The sequence below is a fragment of the Elephantulus edwardii genome, unplaced genomic scaffold, assembly GCF_000299155.1.
Source record: "Elephantulus edwardii isolate Elephantulus edwardi_28Jun2011 unplaced genomic scaffold, EleEdw1.0 scaffold00005, whole genome shotgun sequence".
NCBI classification, from domain to species: domain Eukaryota; kingdom Metazoa; phylum Chordata; class Mammalia; order Macroscelidea; family Macroscelididae; genus Elephantulus; species Elephantulus edwardii.
Genome location: NW_006399755.1, coordinates 27,480,261 through 27,496,624, shown reverse-complemented (window position 1 = coordinate 27,496,624; position 16,364 = coordinate 27,480,261). Strand labels below are relative to the sequence as shown.

Below are 16,364 nucleotides of genomic sequence, written 5' to 3'. Positions count from 1 at the left end.
GTAGCAAAAATGTACTAAATTTCACCTAGTAGATAGATTTAGCTTCAATATGGTGACAGTTCAGTGTGTACAGAATGTGGAGCCCTTCGGTCAGATGGGATGAAGGGAGGCCCCTCCCACTTGCTCTGCTCAGATCCTTGTATTGCCAGGTGTTCTGGTCCTGCTTGGCATATTGTGTTGTTCTGAGTAAGTTTGCTTCAAATACTTGTGATACCAGTGACAGAATCCTCAGCTTTCCCCTTTATGCTGTTTGTTAAAAGTTTAGCAGTCACCGCTCAGGGTCACTTGCTATTTCCTTGCTGTAGCTCCAACTTGGTTTTTGCTATTAAGTGACTATGAGAAGATGCTCCATATTTGTAGTTCTCCCTCTGGACATACCATGATATTTAGCCTTTTCAGACTCCTACTGGTTTCTTCTCTCTTCTTTACTGTCAATGAGGCTAGAAAGTTTGAGAAGAGTTAGTTTGGGACAGCAAGAGAATATCATCCAGATAGAACTGTCTTTAAAGGTGTTCCCTCAGTTCTTTTTCTTCATGCATGTTTTAACTGTTTATTTCAATCTGTTTAATTTGTGCTATATTTTCTTTAACTTCATTGGATAATGACATAAAATTTAAAACAACACTTTTAATTGTCAGTGTGTATAAATTGAGCATATACCTTGATTTTTTAAATTCTCACTTATTTTCCAGCAACCCTCAAAGAGAGATACTAGAACTTATCATTATAGTATGAATCCAATGATAATTTTCACTATGTAGAAAAGAGAACTGATGCTCAGAGCAGCAATGTGACCTCTATTAATGATCAGGGGTGAGATTTGAACTCAGGTCTTTAGATTCTGGGCAATGCCCGCTTTTGTCCCAACAGAGTTCTGTATGTCACATGCCTGGATCTTAAAGGAGGTTGTTAAAGGTCACCAATACCCTCACTCTTCTAAAACCTTGTCTGTGAAGGTCAGATTTGCATGAAACTATCAAGATTGTGCCCAATATCCAGTCTTCCCTGGCAGCAGGGCTAAGTCAGGCTGGGAAAGGAACCTTGTAGAAAAAAATAGAGCCACCTCTCCACACACATACCCTCCAGGGGCCACAGGGAGTCCCTTCCCAGTCTCAGTTCCACAGTGATAGGCATTCTGAGTAAATATTCAGATAGACTAAACATACATTGTTGCCCATGTTGGCCCAGAAAGCACAGTCCCAGGAGTTCTCTCAGTACTGCACCCTGAGTGGCAGCCTGACTTGTTAATCATCACGTTGGCAGGTTGGCCAGGATGGAGGTATTTAACTTGGGTCTTGTGAGTTACCCTCTGTGTTAAAGTGAGCATTCTTAGAAATGTAATTTCCGTTCTGACCTCCATGGACAGTCCTTATAGAGAACACAGACATAAAACAATTCTTGAAATGTCAGGAAGAAATTGCATCTAATGGGGGGTACCTCTGCCAAGGAAAACATACTTGAGTTTTGAAGCATTCCCATCCAAACAGGGAAATTTGAAAACTACACTTGGATCTGCCCTGGGATCTGAGCACTTTTCCATGCATGAACCAGCCAGCTCCACTGCAGGCTCCCCACATTAGTGGGACCTTTGGGCTGCTTGAGAAAGAAGTAGGATAACAGGTGAGGTGTGACAGCTGAGACCTGTGTGAACTGAGATCAGCCAGAAAACTTTCCTGGGGGTTAAAACAAGATTTACAATGGGAAAAGATACCATATACTATAATGTTCTACCTGCATCTGTTACAATGGAGAACATGATCCTGAGATGGGTCTTGAACCCTTGACCCTGTTGATACCTGATACCGGTGGCTAAGAGGCATGTCCACGTGTTAGAGTTTGTATTAGATGATAGACAATCTGTCTTCTAAAGTTGTGTTTGTGTACCATTACCACTTAGAAATAATGTGCCGTGAGAGCTCCCTAAGAATTGTTATGTCCCTAAGAATAGTACAGTGATAATAATGGCTATTATTAGCATTTTTAATATGATAGTTATAAGTTGTTGTTGCTGTTATGTGCCATCGAGTTGTTTGCAACTCATAGCGACCCTATGTACACCAGCCCTAAACCCTGCTCTATCTTGTGCCAATCGCACTGCCTCTGACACACCCATCCTGATTACCCCAGTCACTGAATCAATCCACCTCATAGAGGTTCTTCCCCTCCTGCGCCGTCTCTCCACCCTCCCAAGCATGATGTCCCTCTCCAAGGACCTGTCCCTCCTTACAACATGTCCAAAGTATGTCAGATGAAAGCCCCAGAATCCTTGCCTCCAAGGAGTAGCCAGCCCGGTTTAACCCTCTCCATGGTACATTCAGTACTCTTCCTCAGCACCACAGCTCAAAGGCATCAGTTCTCCTTCTATCCTCCCTAGTCATTGTCCAACTCTCTGATGCATAACAAGTGATTGCAAAGACCATGGCCTGTATCAGACGCACCTTAGTCTCCAGAGACACACCCTCGCTCTTGAGTACTTTAGAGAGGTCCCTAGCAGCAGACTTTCCCCATGGCAATACGTCTTTTAATTTCCTGGCTACTGGTGCCAAGAGTGTTGATTGTGGAGCCAAGCAAACTGAAGCTGTGAACAATCTCAGTCTCTTCACCATGCATCCTGATGCTGCCAATTGGTCCAGTTGTGAGAATCTTTGTCTTCTTGACATTGAGCCTCAGTCCATACTGAAGGCTGCAGTTACTGACCCTCTGCAGCAAGTGCATGAGGTTATAAGTACCTTACCTTAATTCTCTTGTTTCAGCCCTCTCAATAACCCTGCAGGACAGGTACTGATGTTATCCACGTTTTCTAGGAAGAACCAAAGCACACAATGGTCACATAACTGGCTTAGTGCCACAAAGGTGGTAAGGAGGAGTATATGATTTGTGAACACCATGGTTTAGGCTAGTACAACACGACCGATTGGGGTTTAAGAGAGAAAGGAGTGCAATTTTTTTTTTTTAGGAGTGCAATTTATATTTATATGTTTAAAAAGCTCATCCTCATGGGGACCTGAAAAGATTGGGTAATGATAAGTAAGGTCCAATGGTGACTGAGTTTATAAAGCATAATGCATGGGGATGATTGTATGAAACACAGTATGAAATAGTGTGAAAAGGAATGTATATAAACTTGGCGAGCAAACCAATATAAAATAAAATTTTGAAAAAGAGGCTTATCCTCAACACATTTCTTTGTCATGGATATGTTTAAAATAAATGTTCTACTAGCACAGATCTGTATGTATCTAAGTAATAAATAAATAAATATGCATGAAATGGAAATTCTTTTTCAATCATAGATTAAGTAAGTTTCAATTTCACCATACTAACTCCACTAAATTCAACTGAAAAAGGAGTGTTTCTTTTCCTGGTGAATAGCTGATATTGATAATATTAAGAGGAGTGTGCTACTTAAAGATAAGACAAATTCCTCTATGAAATGTGATTTTGTCTGATTTGTTCATTTCTGTGTTACAATATCTAGGGGAGAGAGAGAGAGAGAGAGAGAAGAAAATATTTTTATTGAGACAACATTTGTAAAATTTTTGTTTTTCTTCACTTGATCTGCTTATTTTTATTTTTGTCTTATCACTGTTTTGGAAATTCCCAATAGAAGGTGGACAAAACATACGTAATAAATAAGTTATGGTATTTTCTTATATATGACATATTTAGTGACAATACATACTATATTTAATGTGATATGTTTCATCAGTGATGAATCTCTTATCCAGTCTGTTATTTGAAACTTTCATCTCTGTGTAAGCACCTTAACTTTCTCAAATAATTCCAACTGCAGCGAGGGCTTTATTAGAGAAGAATTGCAGTGAGGTAGCATGAAAAATGGAGCTGAGGAAGCACAAAGAAATGAAATTGGGTCCAAATTTTGTTTCAAGAAGTGCCTTTTACTGATATAGCCTATTGTTATTTACCTGGTGACTAATGAATGAATTCCTTTTACCTACTCCAGCCTCCCTCTTTGAGGTGGATTGATTCAGTGACTGGGATAATTGGGATGGGAGTGTCAGAGACAGTGCGATAGGCACAGGACAGAGCGGAGTTTAGGGCTGTTGTATATTGGGTCGCTCTGAGTCGCAAGTGACTCGACGGCACGTAACAACAACAACTCCAGCCTCACAGAGAAGGAAAGATTTTTGTCTGTGTTGAGGTAATGAGAGAACATTTCACTTAAGGAGATAAGATTTGAGTGGCTTTGGGAAAGTGAAGAAAATAATTACATTTTAATAGTGCTTAGTGTACTTGCCTGAACTTGTGTTGGTTTTTTGTTTTGTTTTGTGAGGTACTTTTATTTTGTGCCCACTTATAAATGAAGAAACTGAGGCTTTGGGGTGGGTAAGCAGCTTGGCCAAGACCATACATTATTTTTTTCTGATTAGGAGCACTGTTCTTTTTCCTTTACACTCTACAATAGCTTGGACAAGATTCTCAGGATGTGTCTGGAATCTTAACTAATGCTAGAATTCTTCCAGATGCTAAAAGTTTAGTGATTCATTCCTTTAGTGGCTTTTCTGGTTTGCTCAAAGCTGGAAAGAATTCACACCATTTCCAGAAGTACTTAAGTTTCTTGAAGAGGGCAACCTGGGCATTTGAAAAACTTAATCATTTTCTTCTAGTTGAGTAATTCAGCCCATTACTCTAACTTGACAAATCAAAGAAAGTATGTCATGCATATGAGAGAGAGAGAAAAAGAAAGGAAGGAGATATTTTTCTTTAGACAAAATTATTTGTTTTTATTGAGTTGGTCTAGTTGTTTTGACCTTTGTCTTGTCAATATCTTGGAGATTCCTTCCCTATTATCTGATGCTCTTGGAATCCTCATAGTGGTTTCCAAAACTTGGCTGAACAACAGAATCACCCTAGGCTCTCGTTAAACATACAGAATGCTTTGCCAGTCTCTAGAGGTTCTGATTAAGTAGATCGAGGGCAAGATCTCAAAATGTGTGTTTCAGCAAACACCACAGGTGAATCTGAGGGCAGCCAAATTTGGGAGGCAGTGGGCTATCCCACACTTTCAAAAGCAATAGTGAGTGATGTCCTGCAGGGGTTAAAACCCCGAAACCACACTGAAAGGAACATAAATAGCATTGAAATTTCAGCAAAGCTGGGAACCTAGAAGGAGGAGATCACTCATCATGGGAATGGCTGATGAAAAGGCAACTGAAAGGCCTCATCAAACCAACAAACAATAAACCCGCTAAACTTGCTGGAAATTGCTAGCATCTCCAAAGATAATATATGGAAGAAAGTCCCAAATTTTACATCCTTTATGAGTATAAAGTTATCCCTGGGGACTCTGTTGAACTTTAGACTTAGAATTTGAAGGAATCCAGTGTTCGCCTACAAGTGATTCATTGCAGTCATCAACAGTAGAATAATCTTCGTCCACCTTCTCCAGTTCATAGAGAAGCACTGTAAAATAAGAGAGCTAATTTACCAAGTTTCTGTGCCCTGAGCATTTTTGCCATTTTGGTTTTTTGAGAATGTGGCAAATGACTCTTAGGCTTATTTAATATGCAGCAAATCTTTTGAAATCATGGCTATGTTGCGAACATTGTTCCAGGCACCAAATACTGTTGGGCTAGATGAAATCTTTAATGAATGGACATTCTTTGGATAAAGATGGACAATAAATATAGAAAGAAAATGTAAATGACAATATTAATAAAGTGTGGAAAAGGAGAACTAAGTAATAGAGAGGAATTCAGTAGAACTCTCCTCTGTAGAGGGAGCTCTTGCAGTCTAGGGAGTAAGGAGTTATGCTGCCAACTCAAAGGCAGGTGGTTCAAATCTACTAATAATTCCTTGAAGAAAAGATGGGCAGTCTTCTCCCATTCACTTTATAGACCCTGAAAACCTACTGGAGGGTGGGTTATGAATTGCTTCTGAGTTGACTGCTTATAACAACAGGGGATAAATCAGAAGTGAAACTTACATAAATAAGGAAATACCATGTGAAGAGGTGTGAGAGCGAGTGCTCCATGTGTGAAAGGATTTCCCATGAAGCTACCTAAAGTGACGACACTCTCTCCTCTCTACCTTATGAGGCCTCTACAATGTCCTAGGAAGGGCAGTGTTTATTTTGGATTTGCTAATTTTCTTTTCATTCTTTTTTCAGTCTGTCAGAGAACTTTTACCCTGTTCTCTCCTCTCCCTTGTTCCCCTACCCGTCTCTCCATCTTTCTCCTCTCCTTATTTTAACAGTTTGCATGTCTTTTTCCCCCCCTTAAAGATAGTATACTCCCACCTTCCTCTCATTATATAAATGTCAATCTTTCCCATGCCCATACCTAGTTCTATCCCTGGGTCCATAAAATACAAAGACTTAGAAGTAGGGATGAGGTTGGCATATCGTATGAACCTAAAGAAAACAAGAAAATTGGTATGGATAGAGCTTATGTTCAAGATGGAATGTGGTGCTAAATTCATTCATTCACCATGAATATATTAATATATTACATGCCAAGCACTGGGTGAATAAAGCAGATTAAATCCTTGTTTTCTTGGAGTGTCCATTGTATTGGAGAGAAGCAATGTGTCAGTTGCTAATAGTGTGAAATGAAGCAGGTTCAGGAGGATGAAGGGGTCTGTGTGAGTGGGGAAGGGGAGGAGTAGAGATTCTCAACATTTTGTAAAAGGGTAAATGAGTTTAGAGGTACTAAGAATGTGTTTTAACCTAGAATGCATGCTTACTTGTACTTGAGAGTGGCTTGATGGAGCTCTGTTGGCATAATGGTAAGGAGTTGCACTGCCAATCTAATGGCATGTGGTTCAAACCCACCAGTTGCTCTGCAGGAGTAAGATGGTCATTCTCTTTCCATGCAGTTTACTACCTTTGAAAACCTGCTAGAGGGTCAGCTATTGGCTGGTTACATTTGATGGTACTCCACAACAATTGGAGAGAGTGGGAGTGATAGTAAAGGTTATAGATCTTCCCCATGAGGTACATTGCAAGAAAGCATGCTGTTTGCTTGGATAACATCGTATTTGGGTTTAGAGAGCTTAAGAGAAAGGTTTTGAAGCTCTGTGTCTGTGGGCAAGTGGTCTGGAAGAACCAGTCCTTGGAGAAGGATGTCATGCTTAGAAGTGTGGAGGGACAGTGCAGGAGACGAAGACCTCAGATGAAGGTGTTGACGTAGTAACTGAGGCAATGGGGGTAGGTGTATTGGGGAGAGTGAGATTAGCTCAGGATAGGACAGGATTCAGAGCTATTGTATATAGGGTCACTATGAGTTGCAGGCGACTCAATGGCACATAACAGCAACAAGGATAAGATATTGAAAATAATTTTGGTGAATATGTGAATCTCGTAGGAGATGCATGGGCTAAACAGATGAATTTAGTGTAATCATCACTGTCGTCCTAAATTACAGTGACATATGTGAGAGAGATGTTAGAATTTAGGCAGTTCAGGGGTGATGAGGCAGTTTTAACTCAATGGAGGAACAGTGATGATTTGATAACTTGACAGTATTAGGGAGTCAAGGCACTTCTCTTGTTGCTCTACCATTACTGATTTGTACCGCTAATCCACACAGGCCTGTATTCCACCCAGAGAGGAGAAGTGTAATAAAGGAAGACACACATGCTCTCTTTAAGGGAACAACTTAGATAATTCAGTCATCACTTCTCTAGCGTTCCATTGGTTGAGCTTAGCCATGTGATCACACCTAGCTGCAAGGGAGGCTAGAAAAGATGGTCTTTGTTATGGGAGGCCATATTTCTTACTACAATTCTGTTGTGTGGGAGGAGAGAATAGATTAGTTAAGGCAGTCTTTGCCATGCCAATATTGCATGAACACCATAGAGAACAAGCTTAGAATGAGTGTAGCATTGAATTTGAGAAACATGCTTTTTGTGACAATGGAGGTTAATTTATGAAGTTGATAAAACATGGAGGATAGACAAGTAAGTGAAGCAGTTGAGTGTTACTTATGCTTTAGAATACTGGTCAGCTGTGTCCAAGCCTGTAAAGTCCAAGATGAGCTGGATTATTTGGTGATTAGTAATTCATTGGAGAGTATTCTCAGTGTTGGAGGGTGTGGGCAAAAGTTGGATTGTAGAAGGTAAGGAGTAGACAAGTAGAGTTGGTGAATATGATCACAGGAGAACTTTGGCAGTCAGAAGGACCAGGAAAGAGGGTGGGACCCTAGGGACCAGCAAGACCAAGTGAAATTAAGTTCACATGTCTTAAAGGGCCTGTGAATATTAATTTTACTCTTTCTTCTTCTTTTTAAAATTGGGAAGAAGCTTTTAAGGAAAAAAATATCTTAACTGAAAGGAACTAATGCTTTTGTAGCTAATGTGGGTATAAATTTTTCTTTTGGCAGATTTGGTGTGTGGGGCTCCCCCCCTTTCTCCTTCCCCTTCTTCAGATAATCTTATCTCAATTTTAAATCCAAAATCTTATTTATAGCTTTTCTGAAGAGAATTATTTCAATGGGGGCAGATTCTTTGCCCTTTGGATTTATTTTCTTTTAAAAAACAGATAAGTGTTTCCCTCCTTTTTTCTCAGGAGAGGCAGTTAAAATATTAATTTAAAAACAATGATTGTGACCTGAAAAGAGGGCATAAATCAAAGCAGGAGAAATAAAATTCAGCTGGCTTCCTGTTTTTGTGTTTCATGATTTTCCCCTTTTGGAGGGAATGGAATCTAAAAATGCCAAAATTCCATCCTTCCCTCAGGATTCAATGAGAACTCCACACAGCTCATATCCTTCACAGTCCAGGGGGGAAGTGGGAAATGGCATGGTCTTCTCACGCTCCTTCGCTTAGTCTTCCTTCCTCTACCCCCATCATTTCTGACTCAGACAAATGGTTTGATATTTAAGACTCTGAGGTAAGCCAGACAAGTGTACTTTTAATAGTAATAGTTACTACTGCCTGAGTGCCTACTATATGTATAACACTGATCTCCTGACTTTCTTCCCACACACATAGGTACTCTTCTCTGAATCCATTAATAAGAAAATAAGCTCAGGGTCTCTTAGTTATGGAGGTCTATACGTGTCTCTGAAAAGATGTGTCTGTTTGGTGCTTGTTTGAGAAGAAGAGGCTGGAGCAGCTGGAACACTCCCAGAACCCACACAACTCACTCTACTGCGCTAACCTCACATACTACATTGTTCATGGTGGTGGTTGTGGTGGTGTTTGGGCTGCTGCCACTAGAGTGTATATGATCTAGAGCTTGGATAAGATGGTGTTTGAGACGTCATCAAGCTTTGGCTCCTTGGGTCCTTGTCAATCCTTAACATACACCAAGCCTTAGGAAATGTTCTGAAGGAATGGAGAGAATGTCTAGTCTGAATCCCAAAGTGAGTCTCTGTCTCTGGATGAGTTCCTCTGACATTTCTCTGGCAGGGTGGCTGATATGTCCCAGGCCATACTCAACACCAGAGAGCAAAGACCTCAGTCCTCGGGAAAGTAGATACAACCAGAGGTTCCAAGAGCAATACTCCTAGTTTATCCAAACTTCCTGAATCTGTTTCTTTTTTTTTATTTTTAATTTTATTATTTTGTGTGTGTGTGCGCCGTCAAATCAGATCTGACTAGTACAGGAGGAGATTGCCCCCGTTCTCCGGCAGAGCATCTGGTGGATTTGAACCACATATCTCTGGGATTGCAGTGCAGCTTCTTGTCACTAGGCCACCAGAGCTTCCCTGAATCTGTTTATTAGAATGAGTGAGTTAATACAGGTGTTGTTGATGTTGTTGTTGTTGTTATGTGCCGTCGAGTCGTTTTCGACTCATAGCGACCCTATGTGACATACTTTAATAATTAACACACAGAAGGTAGTGAATAAACATTTATTGTTATTTTTTATTGGCTGGATGCCAATTAAAAATGTTTTCTAGAGGGAAAAGAAACCTTGTCACCTTTTGTTTAATAGTGAGTGAGTGAGTAGTTGGTGAGTGAATAAATGAATGACAGCTTTCGGTACTTTGACCCAGACAGAGTGAGCATTTTCTCGACACAAGATATTTGGGGGATGGGAGTCACACAGTCATATGATGATGAAGGGAATACTTCGTCAGAGTATAGTACTCAGTCCCTCACTCATTGCTATCGAGAAGAAACTGGCTCTTTGATGACCGTCTATTGGGTTTCCAAGGCTGGAAGGAGTTTGTCCGTCTTTCATCCTCAGAGCCTCTGGTGGGTTCAAGTCACTGGTGAAGGTTAATCTGTGTGTTAGCTGCACGGCTCCCTGTGGACTCCGCAACCTGAGCTCCCTATCAAAGCACTAAACAGGCCTGGTATTGCTGTTATATTAAACTTCCTAATAAAGCAACTTGGTGGTCAAGAATGTCAAGGGAAAAGGTCCTAGTTTGTGCAGCTGAAGGAGCTCACTGGACCTCCTCAGCCACTAGAATCAGATACTAGGCCTTCCTGATAGTTTATTTTTTAATAGGAACAGGTCTGTGGTGCTAATCCAGTTCAAATCCTGAAGCTCTGGTTAGCAGAAAGATGAGCCAGCGACATCAAGTTACACGTGTTGTTAAAGTTTGACCAGACACTTGGTGTAAGTGTGTGTCATGCATGCCTTCGCTTAAGTAATTTAACATTCCCGTCAAGGGTCCTTAAAAGGGTCCTATGTTATAGACCCCCCTCAAAGGATTGATTTAAACCTTTGAACTCACAGCCATTGCATTTATTGCCAATTACTAATATACTTAAGTTTCATTTTTCTAAAAACTTCTAAAAGGATTAGGTCTTCTAGGAGGAGTGTTTATTATTAGGAGAACTGAGCTTGGAGAGTGAGGTGATTTCAAAATGAACAGACTAAGTCTAGCAGTGGTATTCGAGAATGTGTTGGAGCGGGGAGCCTAAAAATGGCTTTTTAGGTTAGGGAAAGAGAAGAATTAGCATGAATATGACAGCAACTGTAGAATATTTTAGGGATTGTCATGAGGATAAACAAATGAATACTCCAGAGAACTGAGCTGGTATCTAATTAGCCCTCTCCTTTTTTTTTTTTAATATATTTCTTTCTTTTCCTTTCTCCTCCCTTTAACTGTCCTTCTCGGCTTCTATCCTTTCTCCTTTTCTAATCTTTTCTTTCCTTTTAACTCCTATTCTATGTAATATGCTATAATACGCTATGTTCAGGCCCCATCCACTGCCCATGTGTCTGGCCCCAGCCTTTTAGTCCCTACCAGTGCCCAACACCCATCCATCCAACCCTCTTCCTCCACCTTCTCTCATCTCCATCCCCGAAACAGGTAGGCACCGCCCCCAACCACGCGCGGCTCCACCCCTTTCCCAGAAGCCTTTAAGGCACATCCTTGCCCAACAGCCTCGTGGAACCCTCACTGGTCAAAACAACCAAAGATCCACTGCTCTAGGCTCACAGCTAACTGTTGGCCCAACATCTGCTGTTCATCCGCTGTCTACCGGCCAGTGGAAAAATAAAGGAGGTGCTACCTGGTGCACATCACTCGACTCCAGTCACCTCTCACATGAGCAGAAACTCTTACCTGATTGGGCCCCTCAACTCCATCTGCTGGACTGACAGACAGCACAGTACTTGTATAAGCCGGAGAGCTTGTTTCCACCCACCACAGGAGTAACAAGAACCTCTACTGAGGCTGGTTCTACTCTCAGCCTGCAGCTTAGCTGAATTATTTTCAATCTACAAGCTTTATTTCGGATTCTTTTGGATTTTCTGTATTCAAGATCGTATCTTCTGTGGATACATCTTTCAAATTACGTTTTTCACTGGCTTATTTTGTGTAAAAACTTGCCGGACTTTTCTTCAAAGGAATCTGTGTGTGTGCTTGAACTTTTAGTCTTGAAGAGAGACATTTGAGGATGCCATGATGTTTCATCAACTAACGAGTAGGAGTAGGTGTGCCAACACCCCATTGCATTGTGTCGCCATCACACAGCATTCTCAGAGTAAGCACCAAAGTAACCACTTTGTTCTTCTCCAAAGAGAGATTTTGGGATCATGAGATGCAGCTTGATATATATTGGTGGTAGGTCAGATTTCATTCAACCCACCACTACATGAGCAACACCTCACCACTGTGCACGAGACCACCATCAGTGGGAAGCCCAGTCTGACTATCGTGCTGAAAGCATCAGTCAATTCATCCAACAGCTGAACTAGAACATCTTAAAAGCACAATGCATTGGAGGAATGTGTTGCTATTTACTGAATTGTTATCCAGAATCTTCAGAGATTATTTTCTTCTTTGCTTTCTGAAAAATGCCGCGGAGGAGAATCCATATCCATACTCTTCAGCAATTCCTACACAAACTACATTTGCTGATGCTCCAATCAGGGTCCCATTACCTCCAAAGCAGGCTTATAGGGCTAGTGAATACCTGAGTGGCTGCACAGGAAGGCAAGCTGCAGGGTCTTGGCTCAAATTCAGATGCACAGAAATCTAACGTCCTGTGAAAAATGCTGTTGGTACCCAGGACACAGGATTTACTCTTCTTGGCAACTGGTGGGTCAATACTAAAATGTGCTAAAACCAGAATTCTAGCTCTTCACCACTTGCTATTAATTCCCACAAGGAATTATTTGAGATGACTTTAGTTAAGTGAATCAACATACAACAGTGACAATTTAGCAAAACAAGTGAAAAAGGTTTATCAAGACAGGAGCAGCCTATCCAACTACATCATCATCGGTGACACATCGGTGCTTATTGCTACAGTTTACAAAGAGGTTTCAGCATGTGCATGACCTTATTTTTGGTGGAGTTTGGTGCTTGAATAATAACTATTGATGGAAAACAAAACTTCAGATATGGGAATTGGCAAGGCAAGAGTCCTTTCGCTCTGTCACAAGGTCCTACTACAGAGGCGCAGCAGATGTTTCACTACTGTATGATATTACAAGGAGAGATACATTCAACCATTTGACAACCTGATTAGAAGATGCCCACCAGCATTCCAATTCCAACATGGTCATTATGCTTATTGAAATATAGTTATTTTGAAATCTAGAAGAGAGATAAAAAAGAAGGTGAAGCTTTTTCATGAGATCATAGACATCTTTTCATGGAAACTTCAGCCAAGACTGCTTCCAGTATAGAAGAGACATTTATTAATACAGCAAAAGAAATGTATTTTTTTAAAAAAATCCAAGAAAGTGTTTTCAACATTAATAATGAGGCAAATGGCATTGCTACCAATGCAGTACACGCAGGCAGGGAGGCCAGCAGGCTGGGAGTGGCATCTGCTGAGTGTTTCTACCATCTTGCTGCCTACATGGGGCCTCCTCAATGTATCCTCACCCTCTCCTCCTGCTCAGCTGAGACATTCATCTATTCAAAATGGCTTTATGTCACAGAAGACTTTACTCCTTCAAATTCTTGTATAACTTTGAATAAATGGTTAATGTAAAAAAAAAAAAAAAGAGTTTGGCATTTATGTTCATACTTATTTCCATTTGATTTCCAGGTCAGTTGATGGGATTATTTTTGTTAAATGTTGTTTTGTGCCTTTAACTATGAACTGAATTGTATTAGACACTACCGAGTCATCTTGAGTATTTTCAATCAGTTTATGTGGTTAGGTTTCCCAACACCTGTGGTTACCTGAAGTTTATTATTATAGAACTCTCCTCAAAAAGTTTATCAATTTTTAAGGTTATAAAGAAAAAGAGAAGGTCTCTTAATTCTGTATTTATCATTTACTTTCTGTCCAGATAGAAAGAGCATTGATGCCTTTGAGCTTTGGTGTTAAGAAGAGTACTGAGGGTACCATGGACGGCTAAGAAAGCGAACAGATTCATCCTGGAAAGGTTTAAACTGGGCTGCTCCTTGGAGGCAAGGATTCTGAGGCTTCATCTAACATATTTTGGTCATGTTGTAAGGAGAGACTCGTCCTTGGAGAAGGACATCATGCTTGGGAGGGTGGAGGGCAGGTGCAGGAGAGGAAGGCCCTCTAGGAGGTGGATTGATTAGGTGACTGGGGTAATCGGGATGGGTGTGTCAGAGACAGTGAGATTGGCACAGGACAGAGCAGAGTTTAGGGCTTTTTACATAGGGTGGCTATGAGTCGCAAGCAGTTTGATGGCACATAACAACAACACATATGGTTTAATACCCAGCTTGTGTGTAATTTGCCAAGCTTGAATTCTTTAATGCATTTGTATGAACTCAGTATTGTTTAGAGCTTAAAGTTACACAAGCTTGTTAGGAATTGCTTGGACACTGAGTTTGAAACTTTTTGACATTGTTAACAAGCATGTTCATCTTTTCTTGTCTGTAGTCCAAGGACAATATGCTTATAATGTATATTACTAAAGGCTATGTATGTGCTGACCTGTTTTAATGCCAAAAGTTTCCTATTGGTCCACAATTTCCTTAAGACCTCTCAGAAAAGGACTCATTTGCCTTAATGAATACTGCTGGTTAGAAACACAGTATAAAGGGTGAAAAGAGCAGAAGTGAGGAATCTCTCCTGAGCAACTTTAAGAGTAAATATCTACATTTAGATGGTACATTATGAGGACTTTAATCTTTCCTTAAGCACAATACTCTTTACTTTTATCCACATGATTTCTAAGTATATTTTTCATGCAGGACAGTTTTTCAACCTTAATGTATAGTGGCTGTGTAAAAGTTTTCCTTAAGTGACAACATGTAATCTTTAAAATCTAGTGAGCATCTATCTGTTTTGAAGGGGATATGACAATGAGTCTATTGGAGGGAAAATCCTGTTAAAAAGTAGGAAAGTTTTAATAATTTACACGTTGTGGTGGTTTCATCCTCCCCCGAATTCTCCTTTAACCAATAATGCAATTGTTATAGCAGTAAGAAATAAAATCATATGTATAAGAATAGAAAAAAAAGATGTTATGGTCAGTGAGAGTAGAAAATGTGTTTATCTTGTTTAATAGAGATCCTCTTGAATAAACGAATGAATGAATGAATGCTTACAGTGTCCCAGACCTCCTTCTCAATGATAGATGCCAAACATTATTTTTCACTATTTTCATTATTTATTATGTAGATAATGCAATCCTTGGCTTGTGCAGGTGATTAAGTACTTGGCTACTACCTAAAAGGATGCTACTCTAGCCTCTTCTTGAAAACAAAAAGTGCATTTCTATGCTGATCATGAAGAGGCCCAGCAATTGAAAATCTAGACAAGGAGCCCATTAAGTGTTTCTCTTGGTATTAACTTTGTGTTACTTGGTATTAATTACTGCTTTTAGTTGTATACTTGTTAATACATTATGAATTTTATATGCATTTATTATGTAATACTAAAAACCCCAGGAAGAAGTATCATAATCCATTCTTTTGTAGGTGGTGGGGAAAGGCTGATGTTTAGAGAAATTAATTTTGCCCAGAGTTAACACACTAAGTAAATGGCAGAGCTTGGACTTAAGACCAGGTCTAATGACTCCAATGAAAGCCCTTCTCTTCCCCTGACTATTTTGCCTCTTTTGTAAATTTAGATGATGTGGGCTTAAAATCTGTCCCCAGTGAGACTGGAGGGAAAGGATATGGCCACTTTGGCTTCCCAGTACTCACTCATGGCAAGAATGGCCAATCCTGGTGGGTTATTATTTTGAGTAGTGTTATCATTGGAAACTTCAGTAATAATAAGTACATTTGACATTTTCCCAGACATTACATTTGTTTAGGAAAACACCCAACTTGTTAAACCTATCCAAGCAAACTGACCACAATTTGTAATATTTTCTTTCTAAAAAAGGAATACCAAATTCTGAGCTTCTGAAAGCACCACTGAGACGCTGTCCACCAGAAGGAGTTTCACATCACACAGCCTCTGAGACCCAGAAGTATTTTGAGAGATCATTTTGTGTTATTGTGTTGTCATCACCTCAGTATAATCCCAGAAGTCTACTTCCTGTTTCTATGACTAAGTTTTGATGGCCCAAATGTTTAAGAGAGAGGTTAGTTCCTTTTGGAGAAGATTTGATTTCAGATTTGTTGACACATTAAACTTGACATGGGAAAAAACTGGTGTTAGGGCTTTGGAGTCAGATAAACCTTGATTCTAATTTTAGTTCCCAAGTAACTGACTGCAGATGATCATGGACAAGTCCCTAAATTTCCATAAGCCTTCATTTAATCTTCTTTAAATGGAGATATGAATATTACCAGTGATGTACTATAGGATTGTTGTGAAAATTCAATACTATAATGTAGATAGATCTTGTGAATAATACCTGTCATAGGACAAATGCTAAATAAGTGTCATCTGTGATCAGCTATCATTATGATCTTTATATTCTGTTATGCAATGTCTCAGATGTGGTCTAAACTAGTTCCTTTGAAAGTTATCAAACAATTGTTGTTGTTGTTATGTGCTGTCGAGCCATTTGCGACTCATAGCAACCCTATGTACAACAGCCCTAATCT

At 40.0% G+C, this 16,364-nt stretch overlaps 1 pseudogene; it reads left to right on the top strand.

The window, feature by feature from the left end:
- Window positions 1-7,905: 7,905 nt before the first annotated feature.
- On the top strand, window positions 7,906-13,208 carry LOC102856505 (annotated as a pseudogene).
- Window positions 13,209-16,364: the final 3,156 nt, after the last annotated feature.